We start from the raw sequence: 15924 nt of genomic DNA, 5'->3' as shown, positions 1-15924 counted from the left end.
GTGTTTCTTTGTCTGACTTTATTAGTTAGCATAAAACCCTCTAGGTCTATCCAGGCTGTCAGAGATGGCAAAATTTCCTTTTTAATGGCTGAGTGATCTTCGCGCGCGTGTGTGTGTGTACCATAACTTTTTTATCTATTTATCTGTCACTGGACATTTGTGTTGCTTCCATATCTTTCTTATTATAAATCATACTGCAAAAAACATGGGGTGCATATGCGTATCTTTTCAAATGAGTGTTTTTGTTTTCTTCAGGCAAATACCCAGAAGTGGAGTTACTGGATTATATGGTAGTTCTATTTTTAACTTTTTGAGGAAACTCCAAACTGTTTGCTACAGTGACTGTTCCAATTTACATTCCCACCAATAGTGCACAGGGGTTCCCTTTTTTCTACATCTTCACCAGCAATTATTATTTCTTGTCTTTTTTTTTAAGTTTATTTATTTTGAGAGAGAGAGAAAGCACAAGCGGGGGGGGGGGGTGTGGGTGGGGAGAGAGAGAGAGAGAGAGAATGAATCCTAAACTAACAGCACAGAGCTCGACATGGGGCTCCATCTCACAAACCACATGATCAAGATCTGAGCCGAGATCAAGAGTCGGATGCCTAACCCACTGAGCTAACAGGTGCCCCTCTTGTCTTTTTGATACTAGCCATTCTGACTGGTATGAGGTGATATCTCACTGTGGTTTTGACTTGCATTTCCCTGAGGATTAGTGACATCGAGCATCTTTTCATGTGTCTGTTGGCCGTCTGTGTGTCTTTTTTGGAAAAATGCCTATTTTTTAATTGGATTGATGTGTTTTTTTTTCTATGTTTAGTTGGATGAGTTCTTTATGTATTTTGAATACTAAGCACTTATCAGATATATTTTGGCAGATTTTTTTTTATTTTGATGCAGTCCCAATTGTTTGTTTTTGCTTCTGTTTTCCTTGCATGAGAGTACAGCCATAAAACTCTTTCTGGAGTTTTACGGTTTTGAGTCTTAGATTTAGGTCTTTAATCCATTTTGAGTTTATTTTCATGTAGAGTGTAAGCAAGTAGCCTGGTTTCATTCTTTAACATGTAGCTGTCCAGTTTTCCCAACACCAAACGGGTGTGGTCTTTTAAAAATGAACTGATGTCCAACAGCTCAGATCAGAAATGGTAAGGAAATGCTGTAAAGGATAGCTATTTCCTCATACAGATTTGCTGTCTATTTATCTACTTAATTTTATTCACATGTGATTGACTAATTACATTGGTTTCAGGATGTGATATTTGTAAATACTGGGAAATTTAGTATAGTTACCTTCCATCACCACACAGAAGTTTTTTGTGTGTGTGATGAGACTCTTAAGATCTACTCTTAGTAACTTTTTACAGATATACAATACATTAGTATTAACTATAGCCACCAGTCTGTGTATTACATTCCAGGACTTTATTTTTTAACTGGAAGTTTGTGCCTTTTATCCACCTAGAGTAGTTTTTCTAACGACTATTCCATAACATTGAAGTGTAAGCAGAGAAACCTTATGAAAACATCCACTAGATGGCACTTTATAATTATGTTTAGAATCAGCCCTCCAGCATTCTTGGCTAGAGAGTATAATTGAAAAGGAGTAGATCTTTCTCTGAAAGAAAGATGGTTGTTGGTGACTATCTTGGACTCATATAAATCTTAAAATCTTCAAGTGAAAAGTTTTTAATCTGGCATTTTGTTGTATCTCTCATTTATTGTACAGAACATATCTACAGCATCCCTGACATGTTCCCAAACACAACATACCTTGTAACCTATATCAGCATCACTGAGAAGCCTGCTTTCCTAATCATTTAAAATTAATATGGCAAGTATAGAAAGAAAGTGGTCTTCGTTAGCCATCAATTAGAAAATAGCACATGTTTTCTGCTAGGTGTCACACATTGATAGAGATTATATATTTTGTATGGTTCTAAAGTTCCTTTTAAGGTTCTAAGCATCACTGACTTCATCCTGTGGAGCATTTTTAGCATTTGAGTTTATTTTCCAAACAGTTAATTATTAACATGTTAATAATCTTATTCTTCATGGGGCGCCTGGGTGGCTCAGTTGGTTAAGCGTCCGACTTTAGCTCAGGTCATGATCTCACAGTCCTTGAGTTCGAGCCCCACGTCAGGCTCTGTGCTGACAGCTCAGAGCCTGGAGCCTGCTTCGGATTCTGTGTCTCCCTCTCTCTCTGCCCCTCTCCTGCTTACGCTCTGTCTCTCTCTCTGTCAAAAATAAATAAATTAAAAAAAAAAAACATTTAAAAAATTAAAAATCTTATTCTTCATAGTGCATATAAGTATGTGAATGATTTGGTTAATCTGTGTTTAGCCAATTAACATTTTGAAAAGCTTTTTGTTGCGGTGTCTGGGTGACTCAATTGGTTAAGCATCTGACTCTTGATCTCAGCTCAGGTCATGATCTCATGGTTTGTGGGATCAAGCCCCATGTCAGGCTCTGCTCTGACAGTGTGGAACCTGCTTGAGATTCTTTCTCTCTTTCTCTTTCTCTCTTTGCCCTCTCCCCCTGCTCTCTCTAAAAAATAAAATAAAAAGCTTATTGTTTATGAAAGCCTACAGCATACCCCAATGTTTTCTTATTTTTTTGGTTTTTGAATGATTTGTATTTTAAGTTAGAATTACAATATAAAATTTCCAAAAACAAGAATAACTCATCCATAATCTTGTCATATAGAATTAATGTTGTGAATAATTTAACGTTCATTCTTCCAGGTTTTTTATTTTATGGCTGTGCATATATTAGCACATATTTATACTGTCTTTTCATAAAAAAAGAAATTCTTTTTTTATGTCCCATTTAACCTGTCCCCCATTTTTTTTTTACCTAAACATCTTTTCAATGCCAATAAAAGTATTTACACAGAATTCTTAGTCACTTAAATTGTGTCTTTTAAACTGTTGTCTCGGGGCGCCTGGGTGGCGCAGTCGGTTAAGCGTCCGACTTCAGCCAGGTCACGATCTCGCGGTCTGTGAGTTCGAGCCCCGCGTCAGGCTCTGGGCTGATGGCTCGGAGCCTGGAGCCTGTTTCCAATTCTGTGTGTCTCCCTCTCTCTCTGCCCCTTCCCCGTTCATGCTCTGTCTCTCTCTGTCCCAAAAATAAATAAAAAACGTTGAAAAAAAATTTAAAAAAAAAACAAAAAACTGTTCTCTCACTGTTTATATTTAGGCTTTTCCCCATTCATTCTACCAATAGAAATTTGGAATGCAGAGATACTCCTTTACTTGTAATATTTACTAACGAGAGCACTGGATTAAAGTGGCATAGATGAGGGGCACCTGGGCGGCTCAGTCAGTTAAGCATCTGACTTCAGCTCAGGTAATGATTTTACAGTTCGTGGGTTCAAGCCTGGGGTCGGGCTCTGTGCTGACAGCCTGGAGCCTGCTTCCGATTCTGTGTCTCCCTCCCTCTCTCTCTGCCCTTCCCCCACTACTGCTCTGTCTCAAAAATAAATAAATGTTAAAAAAAATTTTTTTAAGTGGCATAAATGAACTTTATATTCTGTGATTAATCATTGCTATAATAACAGCAAACCTTCAAGGTGCATATACAGTTTTTATATGCAAGGCAGTACTCTAAGCAGTTTCTGTATATATAATCCTCACCATGTGGTAGACACTGCTACTATTCCTTTCTAATAGATGAGATCCCAAGGCACAGAAAAGTTAGGTTACTTTTTTGCCCCAGGGCACACAGTTAATAATCTGTTGATCCAGGTTTATTAATCCAGGAAAAAAAAGAGAGTCCACACTGTTAACCTTTATACCAAACCACACAAAGCACTAGATACAGACAAAGTAGAATTTAGCAGGGTAGTACGGGATTTCTTTCAAAGCTGAGTTTATTTTTAAGGTAAAAAAAAAAAATAATGACTATAGATTTATATGGTTCCTGTAAAATCAGTATTACCAGAATTTCTTACTGAATGCACTCCTGCAAGTTTTTTAAAGTTTATATAGATTATAGTCTTGCTACACAGCAGATGTCTTATTTTGTAAGGATGACTCAAGAGATACATAGTTTTTTAATTTGTATGGAACTTACAGACCATGGTAATAATTTGATCTTACTTGGAATTTAGGCTCCAGGAGTTTTCTGGAGTTTGATTCAGAGCAGGCTTCTCTGAAAGTGGAAGGTCCATGGCTCCCTCGCTTCGGATGCATTTATTTCATGAACATTTATTAAGTACCTAATATGTGGCAGGCACAGTAATGCCACTGGGCATATGCAGATGAATACAGTGTAGCCTCTTTAAGAAGTACCTAATATGTGGGGCCTGGGTGGCTCAGTTGGTTAAGAGTCAGACTCCTGATCTCAGCTCAGGTCATGATCTCATGGTTCTTGAAATTGAGCCCCCCATTGGGCTCTGTGCTGACAGCACAGAGGCTGCTTAAGATTCTCTCCTTTCTCTCTGCAACTTCCCCACTCATGCACTCACTTTCTCTCAAAATAAATTATTAAAAAAAAAAAAAGAAGAAGAAGTACCTGATGTGTGGCCAGCATCATTGAAAAGATCCCAGGAGCAACAGACTTCTTGATCACTTGGTTTTGGATTGTGTCTTTATGAAATGGAAAAACTAAACCAAACAGGTTAATAAATGAACAAACAAAAACAAGATGTCAGTACAGTCCATGCTTTCTCTTTCCTCTGAACTTGTCATGAGGGAAATCTATAAAAGCCCTTATCTTGATGTCACATGCTTAAAATTCCTCCATGAAGAATCAGCCATTAAAAACTACTCTTTCCTGGGGCACCTCGATGGCTCAGTCAGTTGAGGGTCTGACTTCGGCTCAGGTCGTGATGTCATAGTTGGTGAGTTTCAGCCCCACTTCAGGCTCTGTGCTGACAGCTCAGAGCCTGGAGCCTGCTCCGGATTCTGTGTCTCCCTCTCTCTCTGCCCCTCCCCAGCTCACGCTCTGTCTCTCAAAAATAAATAAAAATTAAATTAAAAAAAAAATTACTCTTTCCCAAAACCATTTTTTAAAGAATGAGTGTTAATTTATTGTGACTTGATCCCATTGTCTCATGGAACAGCCGAGTCTATGACAGCCTGTCGGAGCTGGAATGAGCATTTTATTTTTTTATTTTTTATTATTTTGTTATGTTTAGTTTTGAGAGAGAGAGAGAGAGTGGGGGAGGGGCAGAGAGAGAGGGAGACACAGAATCTGAAACAGGCTCCTGGCTCTGAGCTGTCAGCACAGAGCCCAACGCGAGGCTAGAACCCACAAATTATGACATCCTGACCTGAGTTGAAGTCGGATGCTCAACCGACTGAGCCACCTAAGTGTGGAATGGGCATTTTAAAGGAGAAAGTCTGGTAGCAATGAAAAGTTCCAGTGAGAAAGTCAAACCCAAATCCCAGGGGTCAAGGAGGGCTGGAAGGAACAAGTGTGTACCAGAACATAGTTCAGGATTCCAGGTGCGTCTGGCTGAGCCCATAAGTATGGCTGTGGCCAGAAGCCAGTCAGACATTGACAAGTGAGTCCCAATTTTTGACGATGGAGGACCGAAGAGGCCAAACCTTGCTCACTGGCCACGTGGGCAGTTTGGATTGTAGAAAGGTCTGGAAAAGTTGTTTACAGTGCACAGTTGAAGGGTGGCATAAATGAGCACATCTGACTTCCCTGTTTAACTAGATCTATCTCTGAATGGACTTATTTACCATCTCAAAGAGTATCTCTTCCCAAATTTTTCAGAAGCCTAGGCTTTCTAAAAAGAAGATGAGGAGTACAAGAGGCAGGAGACACACAAAAAGCAAGGGTGAAGTGGTTTCCAGTTAAAATGAGAATGTTGATTGGCTTGACTGGTGACAGAGCCAAATGATGACAGCTTTAGGACATGTTGCACCTGCCAGGAGGAGGCTGGGTTTTCTTTCAGAAACCACTAAAACGATGATTTGTGTAATATTTACAGGAGACATTTGTGATTCTATTGAATTCCTAGAACTTGCTATTCCAGTTTTTTAAAGGCCCCTTCAGGTGTCGGTGGGTCCTACAGAACATGCTGCACAGGTAAATAAGGGACGCACTCATGGCTCAGCTTCCTCGCTAAGTGATTATTCAGCTCTTATATCTAATTTAAAAAAGTACAGATTTACAGTTCCAGATAATCTTTCATTAATTGAACAAGTTGGATCTTTGTTGCTCTTCTGGAAGTTTTAGATTTGCACCTCATGTTTTATAGGTGCCTGTCAGCTCTGCTTTGCTTGGCTGACCAGAAGGCCCTAAACTTGCAAAACTATTTCATACTTAGTTTTAGAGTGTGTATCTATACATGATTCCTCCCTTATTGTAGTACTTTTTTAAAGTAACTAAGTAGTGGAAGCATGATGGTATTACAAATAAATAAGGTTTTAGAAACCTATTTTTTTAAGTATTTTGAGAGAGAGAGTGTGTGCAGTCATGAGTGGGGGAGGGGCAGAGAGCGTGGGGGAGAGAGAATCCCAAGCAGGCTCTCTGCTGTCAGTGTCAGCGCAGAGCCCAACACGGGGCTCGGTGTCACCAACCATGAGAGCCAAAATCAAGAGTTGGATGCTTGACCAGCTGAGCCACCCAGGTGCCCCTAGAAACCAGTTTTAATAAGGCAAACTGATTTAGATAGCTCATAGGTAATCAACGCAAACAAGACATCGAATATTAACAGGAATAGAAGTTTTATGACATTAGGATTATAAATGACCAGAGGTCACATAGAAAGTATTCAGTTGGGGGCACCTGGGTGGCTCAGTCGGTTGAGCGTCTGACTCTTGATTTCAGCTCAGGTCATGATCCCAGGGTTGTGGGATCGAGCTCCACATTGGACTCTGCACTGAATATGGAACCTGCTTAAGATTTTCTCTCTCTCTCTCTCTCTCTCTCTGTCTCTCCTTCTGTCCCTCCCTCATGCTCTCTCTCAAATAAAAAAAAGAGAAAAAATATTCAGGCTAGTCAAAAATACCTTATGAATACAGTGTAGGCAAGCCTTTCACATTCCTGGGAATGGGAGGTTTGCGTTGGGGTGATGGTGGTGTTGGTTAATGTAGTCATTGAGGGATAAACCCTATGAAGCTGGTTTTTCTGGGAGTTTAAATTACCTTTAAAATGTGATTTTTAAAAATTCATTCATTCATTCATTCATTCATTCATTCATTTTGAGAGAGGGAGGGAGGGAGGGAGAGAGAGAGAGAGAGAGAGAGAGAGAGAGAGATGGTGGGGAGATGGTGGGGAGGGGCAGAGAGAGAGGGAGACAGAGAATCCCAAGCAGGCTGTTCGCAGTCACACACACACATGATCTGTGACCTGAGCTGAAATCAAGAGTTGGATGCTTCACCAGCTGAGCCACCCAGGTGCCCCTATGTGATTTTTTAAAATATATTGGGCTTATTTAGAGAACTGATTCTTAACTAGGGAGTCATACCACCTCCCAGGGAGTATATGGAATTTGTGAGACATCATTTATCTCAGATTGGGGGATGCTACCCCCTGGGATTGAGGGTTGGGTGACAGGAAGGGGTAGGAACTTGAGATGTATGTTGACTCAGCAATGAGTGAAACAGTCTTGCCTAGTAAAGCATGGTCTCACCTGGAGTCTCAAAAACTTCCTCACTAAGAAATGCTGATTTAGAGTATAGGATATTCCTGCAAGTTAAACAGAACAAGATTAGTAACTGAAAGTCTCTGCTCTTTGGGCTCTGAGGATGCATGCCCCATGCATAAAGAATAACAGAGGTGGTACTGCAGTCCTGTAGAAATTCTGGAGATCTCTGCACTCACTGTTTTGTTAAGGCAAATCGTCTTATGGGTAGTTTTACTCAGTTGCTTAAGTGAGGGTAAATTTTATTTCCTTAGTCACAGTGTAAAACTAGCAACAAGGGGGCTATAGATATAAATTTCCAGAGTCTAACACCTGGTGGCCATAAACGGCAGTCTAGATCATAGAAGAAGCTACACCTAAAGCATGTTCTCAGCAGCTACTGGTAATGTAATAAAAAGACAAAATAAAATGATAGACTTCATCATTCTTTGCAACAGTACAGTGTCATGAAATCCAAAAGATAATTAGTAGTTAGGGAGGAAAAATGAGGTTTTAGATAGATAATAGGTACACACACACACACACACACACACACACACAATTTGGTTTATTTTTATTTTGTTTTTTTTTTTATGGTGAAAAAAAATATATGTTTAGATTTAGCCAGCTGGACTCAGTTTAGATGATCACAATTTTGTTGGCAACATCCAAAGCATCATAGTTGGGAGCCAGTTGAACATATGCTTTCTTTTCTCCATTGGGCCTGATGAGAGTGTTGACCTTGGCCATGTCAGTATCTTAGAGCTTCTTCACAGCCTGTTTGATCTGGTGCTTGTTGGCTTTGACATCCACAATGAACACAAGTGTGTTGTTGTCTTGTATTTTCTTCATGGCTGACTTGGTAGTCAGGGGGAACTTGATGATGCCATATTGGTCAAGCTTGTTTCTCCTGGGGATGCTCTTTTGAGGATATTTGGACTGCCTTCAGAGACACAGTGTTTGGGGCCGTCGGAATGTGGGTGACGTGCAGATCTTTTTTTTTTTTTTTTATGATTGTGGACACCTTTCAGCACTACTTTCTTGGCCTTCAAAGCCTTTGCTTTGGCTTCGGCTTTGGGAGGGGCAGGGGCTTTCTTCTTTGCCTTTGGTGCCATCTTCGTGAAAGGGCTATGAGTTTTTCTTTCATTTTTTATTTATTTATTTTTTTTTTTTAGTTTTTTCTTGAGAGACAGAGACATAGCACAAGTAAGAGAGGACAAGAGGGAGAGGGAGACACAGAATCCAAAAGCAGGCTCCAGGCCCCGAGCTGTCAGCACAGAGCCTGATGCAGGGCTCCAAATCACACACTGTGAGACCATGACCTCAGCAGAAGTCAGACGCTCAACCAAATGGGCCACCCAGGCATGCTGAGGGTTTTTTTTTTAAGGCAGATGTTGAATAAATTCATGAAGATGTTAGGAACATGGGTGGATTGGAATAGAGTTGAAGGAAGGAAATGATTTCAGGTGTTAGCAGTCTTTTTTAAGGAAGGAACACTTACTGGTTTTCTTTCAGTGTTTTGCATTCTTGATAGATTACAGATTATTCCCTGTGATTTCTCAGATATTTGTCTCCAAGGTTAGTTATTTCTAGAACAGTTCATTCATGTATTTATCACTTATTGAATGCATTCTTAGTAGTAAACATGTGAATCAAGTGTGAAAGACAAACCTGCAAACATAAAAATTTCAATCCAAGGTGAAAATGTCATAGTAGCTATATGAATAAAATACTATGGGGGCCAAGGAATGCACTCTAGCAAATCAACTTTTAGCCTTTGATCACAATATGGAAATCACATAAGTTACCTGCAAATGAGACAGAGCAATGTTTCTACTGTCTCACTAGACCCAGAACATTGACTAATGAGTCAGGATAACTGGTATAAACAGGGAATGGAATTTGTAGATTCACTTTTAATTCGGATATGATATGTGGAGAGTCTGCTTTGTTTCTGTGTATGTAGTCAAGTATATGCTTCACTTCTTAATACTCAAACTATAAAACCTTCTACAGTAATTGAATTACAGACCAAAAAGGCCCATTTGCTATAGTTGCAGTTATTATGTAGTGAAGCAGTTAATTTTGAGCAAGTGTGAAAAAATGTCACATGGTCACAGACAGGATGAGAAAGAGAAAATGGCTTTCCACTGCAGTGTATTGATTGGGTACCTCAGAAGCCTGCCACTTTGTTCTCTACTAAATTACACTTAACATATTTGATTTTAAAATAACTCATACTGGCTTTCTTTTTTGTTTATAAAATTAACATGTCAAAAACACTGAAAAACACAATGTCAAAATAAAAATCCCCCTCAATGCATATACAGCTTCATATCCATTGTGAACATTTTGCTCCTTATTCTTCCAATATTTTTTCTAGGCATGGATACAGTTTCCCAGTTTTGTTTTCTTCTAAATTAGAATTGTGGAGTATAAATCTTACTCTGGGTGTATTTAAGGAAAATGTTTTTTCACTCATTGATTTTATGATCTTAATTCCCTATGTCCTTTCTTGTTAGTGTTTCCTTCCTATTAAAAAAAATTTTTTTAATGTTTATTTTTGAGAGAGAGAGAGAGAGCGAGAATGAGTCAGGAGGGCAGAGACAGAGACAAAATTCAAAGCAGGCTCTGTGCTGTCAGTGCAAAGCCCGACGTGGGGTTTGAACCCCCATGAACAGTGAGATCATGACCTGAGCTGAAGTCAGACGGTCAACCTGTCGAGCCTCCCAGGCACCCAGTTTCCTTCATATTGTAGTGTTTCATATGTATTTCACAAAAATGGCGCGATTCAGGGTTTGGTATCCTGTGGAGTTGTACATTTTATGAATGTATACTTCTTTATGTGTTCCCTATATGTCTGTAAAATCACTGTCATTTGATAAGGTTTCCTCTTTCAGGGAAAAGAAAATAGCTCTTTTGTTAGAGTGGAAAATCTTCAGAGTATTTATAAGGATTTATTTATGCCAACATTTGCCTGATGCTGACAGCGTGACACTTTGGGTTATCATTCTTTCCTTCTGCTTCCTAGGACATCACTGCAGATGCTGTGAGTGTCCACGTGTTAACATGCCCAGGTGGTTCATGCTCCTTTTTGAAGCTAAGCTAGCAGTCCACCAGCCAAGAATATACTAAGTGCTGGCTCTATGGATCAGTTTCAGAAGTTAGATTTGGCTTTTGGGGACATGTTCAAACAAAACCGTATTTTCCGAGAGCATGAAATACTGTACTGTCCAAGTGCAGATCCAGTTTTCTAATACCTATCAGTCTGTCAGCTCTGAACTTTAAGAGAGTCTGGGTATGTGCATGTGTTTGCACACACATACATGTGTTAACTTTAAAAGCATAGTTCTTTTCCATGGAGGATTTTCTTTTCCTTATTGCCCAGGAAAATTCTAATACCGTAAAGGGGGCTTTTCACCTAGGATTACAAATCTTCCTTAGGATTCAGTTAGATGCTACTGTTAGTCTTTACGTATTGAGCTTTAAGGACTGTTCGTTATTGAAGACCAGAGGTTCCCCCATAATTTTGTCATGTCCGTGTTTCTTGTTTTCTTTTTGTATTAAAAGACCCACAAGCAATAGCTGTGGAAATCAAGGAAAATATTTTTTTGAATAAACGATATAATGCTTGCTGTTCATCTTCCCTATTTGTTTAAAATGGAACATAGTAGACACTAGGGATATTTTTACTGTCTTAAAAATAGGCTTGTTTCATTATCAGAGCTACGTATTATTATTAGATTTTTGTTGTAATAGGAAATGGTGAAAGGTCAAGAGTAGATCTCTATTTTAAAATATGAAACTTCAACTCTGTTTAGGTTTAAGGTCCTCAAAAATATCTCTTACAGTTGCAGTATACTTTCAGTGAGATAATAGAACAGTTCCTGTTTCAGGAGCTGCTGAATGACTCTCCAGGACTGTGTGACATCACACAGTCGGAATTGAGAGGCTCTGCCAGGGGGTCAGATGGGTGCTGTGGCTGAGAAGTTCTTACCTCGTCATAGCCGGCAGCAGCGGTGGCAGAGCCTAAGCAGCTACTTCTAGGCTGACAAATAAAGCTAATAATTCATGATTGAATTTTAGGGAACATTTTTCCCCATAGTTGGGAGTGGGGTGCCTAACTGAACTATTAATGTCTGCTGTGAACAGTGAGAAAAATGCTTTTCTGAGATCAAAGACAGATACTGTATTTGGAATTTGTTCAAGAAGAGTAACTTTGCAAGTACAAATATACTTTTAACTGCAGAATTTTGTTATCTGTCTTCAAAGGAGAACTGCTTGTTGATAGTTAGGCCACTTCCTGCCTTTCATCTTTTTTTCTGTCTGTGGACAAAGGAAAAAAAAAAAAGCAGCTCTGTAGTAATGACAATCCTTTTTTATGAGTTGTTTTAAAACACAGGCAACTGAATTAGCTATTTTAGAAAGTACAGTTGGCTCTTGTAGAAATGCAGTCCTAATTCTGTGGTAGGGTCACTACAAATGGCTTTCAGATAACTTCCTGTCAGATCAGTAGAAGAGGTCAGCAGTATAATCTATAGAGAAACTGGAGAGTGGAAAATAAGAATTTATAAGCTTTCGGAGCCAGGACCTTCGGTAGACTGACAGGAGGCTGCCAGAATGGAGAAGCAAGTTTTAAGAAATAAGAAACCCTTCTAACGGGAAACAATATATGACAGAAAATAGACACTGATTTGTCAGCTTGACAGGTTCTTGTTCTTGGAATCAGCATGAAGCTACCTTGAACCGCGTAACTGGAGGGTATTTAATCTGGTATTTGCTGAAAGGGATGTCGAGGGCCGCAGTTTGCGGCAACATTAGGCTAGTTGCAGCGTCACACGAACAGCCTAAGCAAGATGATTTTTCTGAATAAAATGGAAGCAAGGAAGGAAAGGGGGGAAAACCCATCCAGGGTTGAAACTCATCTGAGTTTGCTGAAAATTACATGGAAAAGACACACCATACCCTCTCTTCCTCAGCCTTCATTTTTCTTCATCAACTCCTGCCAATGCTGCATCTGTAAGAGGATAATACAGGCTACCATGCCTGAGTAATGGACCCTGATTTCCACCCTTCTGATTGCCCACTGTCTGCTCCAAGTAATGCCTTACAGGAATTCTCGGTGTCCTTGAGCACTCTGACTAATGTTGTGTTTGGGCAAAAGTTCCAATAACCACAGAATCCTTCATTCAACTTTTCTGATTTTTATCTTTACTGATTTTCAGTTGAAACTCTCAATGCATGATTTTGCTCTCCTACATTTTGTGGCCATAAGGCCTCTTGTTGGTATGTATTTTTTTTTCCCTTGAGATATTTTGTTCTTTAAAATAGTAAGGAACCTGGAGAATTGTAAATTGCCCTCAAAATAGATCATTTTTTGCCTTCTCCATTCTTCAGTGACTTCTCTCATTAGGATAATAGAATAAAATTGCCTTTTAGAAGCTTTTCCTATATTAATCTAGTTCATTTCAGAGGCTGAAAGTGGAGGAGAAGAAAGAAACCAAGAGGTCATTCTGTTATCTTATTGTAAATAAATGTGGCAATTTTGAATTTTAAAAAGAGCAGTTTACCCATTTGTCTTAATAATACAACTTCAAAGCAATCAGATGTTTGTAATTTAGTACAAAAAAAAAAGTAATGAAACAACACCAATAATTATTTGCTCAAAAGGGACCCAAACTTTATACCAACTCAGAGAGTAAGAACATTTTAGTTTTAAACTTAAGCTCTTGTGGACTTAGTTTTGTAGATCTTTAAATTGATGGGGTTGCACTCTGATTTCTAAGTCCCTTTCAGCTCTGGCATTGTGCAGTTTCATTAGTGAACACAAATTTATATTTCATAGAATTCCAATATCTAGAAATAGCCATAAGAACCCTCTGGTTTGCTTCTCTTTGTTTTAGAGAGTAGAGTCCAATTTTAATATATGAATAACTGATGATGCTTTTCCCCCCTTTTTTAATGCATTCTGAAGAATTTCATCTTTTTGGTGTTTGGTACTAGGCCAGTGACTTCTGACTGCAGGATGTTTAGGGAGCATTCCAAACAGGTACTAGAGTTACAGAATCCCCAAAGCTAGCTAGTGGTAGTTGCTCAGATCCTGTTATGTTTATGAAAGAAGTAGTTAAAGCCACTGCATACTCCTCTCCACCCCCAATACACTTTGCTTTATCCCACCCAGTTCAGGGGATTTGAAATAATACAGGAGAAGTTAGAATTTAGGGTTCCATGTAGCTGTTTGGTTAAATGAATTATGAAATTTTGGAAACTTAGTATAACATGTACTCCAGTATATTATTTGGGGAATACTAAATAAAGCAAAGCTCGGTTGTAAAATACTTAACCAATCAGCCAAAGAGTGGAGAAAAAAAATCACCCAAAAAATATGTACCTGGTTTCTGTTTGTTAATATTTACTTGTTACATAGAAGTCATTAAATGAACTCAAGGATAATGTAATACTATGACCCTTATAAACTACCAGTGCAATGATTTAATTGTAATTCAGGCTCATAATGCTAATTAAAATGAAGTTAAACCCTGCTGAGTCACTTTAGCAGTACATGGTGCATGGCACTTGAAAAAGAAAATCACAAGTTAAAGCTGACAAAGGTAATCGTAATGTGTTTTACCTCGGAGCCCCCTGATCTTCAGAAGACTTAACAGGAGACTTTTTCATTTCATCCCATTTTTAAAAAAGTGCTTTTTAAAAAAAGTACTGCAGCAATTGCCAGGTTTACTATTAGCCCACCTGCTTCTGTAGCCACCCACATGTAGCCAAGAAGCATTGAACATTAGTGTACTATGGCAGCTGGCCCACTCGAGTCTGAGCCCTGGTGTCCAGTGTACTAGTTCCTTAGGTGTGTTACCGCAGGCAGTCTCCCCCCCAAGCCTCAGTCGCCTTACCTATGAAATGTGCGTTATTATGGTTCCTACTCCGCAGAGTTGTTTTGAGGATTAAATGAATTAATGATTATAGTTAGAATAGGACCTTAAGTCAAGAAATCAAAACATAAAAGGCATATTTAGCCTCACTATTCTTTGTGCTTTGTTCCACGTGAAAATTCTATTTTCAGTTTTAAACTACAAGTCTTACAATCAAAATGCACTTCACTAAATTGAAATTAAATTTCTGAAAAAGAAGTGTTTATTATTGTTTCTTTAAATAGCGTTTTTAACTTTGTAAATCCAAAATATGAAGTATAACGTATTATTATGATGACTTCTAATACTATAAATATGTAATTTTTAAGTAGAAAAGTTTTTTTGAACTGTTCTGGAAGATAGGTGTTGAAAGCATAGTAACAGTAGTTGGCCGGACTTGGAGCAGTGAATAATTGAGCACTTTGATTTGTCAAGGACAGACCCCTTTGTCTGCTCTTCAGGTGTGGGGCGCTTGGAAGTCCCCATTTATCTTTCCATCATGAAGGAGCTCCGCAGTGGTCCAGCTAGTTCCCCTCTTGGCACATGAATGGTTTGGATTGATGTAAAGTGGCCAGGATTTAAAGGCCCACGTTTGGCCACATTTATTACCTGTCTGAGCTGAAGATTGTAGTGTTCAGATTTTTCAGTGTCCTAGGCAGAGTTTTGCTCCAGGTGTGGCTCCTGTGATTCCTAATAAATGCAAAAGTAGGGCAAGGTGGTTTGATCCTGTCAACCTGTTATCAGCCTGTTAGTGATCTGAACCTTTTACTCTCTGAAAATTTAACTCCTTCGTTATAAAAAACACACTGAATTATTTATAAAGTAATTACTAGGGGGCTTCATGGCCTTGATTTGAAGCTATTAGAAACTGACTTTTTCTTTTAAGGAAAAAATACTTATCCCATACACTTTCTAAAAAGATATTGGTAGAGTTTTATTGAAACGTTAGAAAAGTTATTTTTTTTCTTATTGTGGGATTCTAAGAAAGCACATAAAAAGTGTTTAAAATATTGGGGCTCCTGGGTGGCTCAGTCGGTTAAGCGTCTGACTTCCACTCAGGTCATGATCTCGCCGTCCATGAGTTCGGGCCCTGTGTCGGACTCTGTGTGGACAGCTCAGAGCCTGGAGCCTGCTTCAGATTCTGTGTCTTCCTCTCTCTCTGCCCCTACCCCACTCACTCTCTGTCTCTTTCTGTCTCTGAAAAATGAATAAACCTTAAAAAAAAAAAAAGTTTTTAAAATATTAATAGTTAAAAAACAACATAGTGAAGATACACAAAATTCGAATTGTATTCAAAGTATAGAATTTATACTATATATCATATAGGTGTATATATATGTTAATGAATGGTGGAAGGGGATTGGCATAAACTGAGAAAAACAACATGGGGGAAATGCATAAAACAGCCATTGAAACTTTTTT

At 38.8% G+C, this 15924-nt stretch overlaps 1 protein-coding gene and 1 pseudogene across 6 annotated transcripts in view; one reads left to right on the top strand and one right to left on the bottom strand.

Annotated features, from left to right (window-relative positions):
* BBX (BBX high mobility group box domain containing) overlaps positions 1-15924 on the top strand; it is a 285709-nt gene that overhangs the window by 147145 nt on the left and 122640 nt on the right. The gene's annotated exons all lie outside the window — the stretch shown is intronic.
* LOC131512602 (large ribosomal subunit protein uL23-like) lies at positions 8186-8697 on the bottom strand (annotated as a pseudogene).

The sequence above is a fragment of the Neofelis nebulosa genome, chromosome 5 (genome assembly GCF_028018385.1).
Source record: "Neofelis nebulosa isolate mNeoNeb1 chromosome 5, mNeoNeb1.pri, whole genome shotgun sequence".
Classification (NCBI taxonomy): Eukaryota; Metazoa; Chordata; class Mammalia; order Carnivora; family Felidae; genus Neofelis; species Neofelis nebulosa.
Note: the sequence above shows the minus strand (reverse complement) of the source record. Positions and strands in the feature narration are given on the sequence as shown.